A 2037-nucleotide genomic window follows, 5' to 3' on the forward strand; every position below is an offset into this window, starting at 1 on the left:
TTCTGCTCACCCTGAACCCTTTAGACTCCAGAGTTTGCCTCCACAACTCTAATTTGTCCTTCACACCCCGTCGAGTCTCATCTATCAGGACTACATCGTCTGCAAAAAGCATACACCACGACACCTCCCCTTGGAATAATTATTTGAAACATTTATTTATCTAATTGTTACCAACAAAAGATTTTAAAATTTAATGTTCTTTCAATTTAGTTGAAGTAATGTAGATGAGTGAATAAATATATAATTTTCTCTCGATAGTTAATACTACTCAATATATTTATCTTTTCCTTCGCTTCTAATTTTTTACTCAATGATTTGTTTCTTTTTCATGTCTTTAACAATTTCATTATTTGATTGCAATTCAGTTTTTCTGAATTAGTTATTTTTGTCATGTTTAATAAATCTATAAATAAAAAAAAAATTTAACTTTAGACCATCAACATTATTGAATTATCTTAACTCTATCCAAGGCATAACTAACAAAGAGTAAAATGAGTGAAAATAATAAAAAAAAAAAAATTAGGTTTAAATCACAAAAAAGAATATAATATGTAGTTATCTCTTTGTAATTTTTTTTATATGCTTAAGTATTAATAGGTAGAATAACTCAGTAAATGAGCTATCACTTGATTATTATTGTCTCTTTGGTGGTCACAAACACATCAAAAAATAACAAAAGTAAGAAGAAAAAAATATGGTTGGTTAGGAGTGCTATCAGTCGGTGTGATTTTATTTTGCATATTATTTATTTGATTTGATTTTTAAATATGCTAAATTGACAACAGAACCAATAAAATAACCGTTATTAATTTTTAGCCGTCAATTAGTGGTCCTTAACAATTCATTTGTAGGTTAAGACTTTAGTTATACAGATCAACAATTTATTCAGATTTAAAAATTTAAATCTTTACAATTTAATTTATTCATTGAGCATCTAGATACATGATAAAGTATTCTTAAAGACATTTTCGACCCAAATTTTGTCACCTCCTTTAATTATACACATTAACCTCAATAACATGTAAAATTTTAGTCTTGTTCTAAAGAAGGTGTCACTTTTTTTGTGGTTAACTAAATATTTAATTGACGCTTGAGAACAAGTAAAATATATGTGTTTAGGTGTTCGATCGGAATAAATAGTAGTTTGAGTATTTAAATAAAATTTACTGACAAGTAATTTAAGCACCCTCAATATATCTCACCCAACATATTTGTATCTTAGATATTTACATATCATATATAACTAACTAGGAAACTTAGCCGTGCTTCGTGCGACCATAAAATATGTTATTAAATATGTATTATTTAATCTATTTAATATATTAAAAATAATCAAAGAACCTTAATTCTATAATTATACAGTTACTGGTACTAAATGAAATGAAATCATCTACAGAAGGTGATTATATAACCCAACAATACTTAGTGTGTTTCGATCCATAAATTAACAAATAAATTTACAAAATTAAATTTATAAAAGAAGATACAATATAAACAAACTAAAGCAAAGATCAAACCTACCGTGAACTATAAATACATATGCTAGAATATAGAGATATATACACAAATATAAAGTAATACTTCTGAATATGAGACATTATGCAAGAAAAATAACACATACCATAATACATAAATTTAATCAACCAAAACCTTAATTAGTCGCACCTACATAAAATAACGAATTCAAAAAAGAAAAAAAGAAAAAAATAAATAAAGAAGAAGATGCAAGAAATGAAGATCGGCATTGAACAACTTCATAGGTGATTTTATTTATAGAATGATTCAACTATATGGATTAAGTACATGAGAGTTGAAGAGACATGTAATTTAATTAGAGAATATAAATAGGTTGAGGTTTTTTTGTAACTTATTTGTTATAACTATTGCAATAAATATGATAATTTTTAAAAATGGTAAATAAATTAATTAATAAAAATAAAGAAAAAGAAAAATATGAATAAAGGCCTTAGAGAGGTGTTACATCACCTTATCCATGATCCTCCTCATATATATATAGAGAGATTTTTATTTTTTCAA

The sequence above is a fragment of the Capsicum annuum genome, chromosome 12 (genome assembly GCF_002878395.1).
Source record: "Capsicum annuum cultivar UCD-10X-F1 chromosome 12, UCD10Xv1.1, whole genome shotgun sequence".
Taxonomy (NCBI): domain Eukaryota; kingdom Viridiplantae; phylum Streptophyta; class Magnoliopsida; order Solanales; family Solanaceae; genus Capsicum; species Capsicum annuum.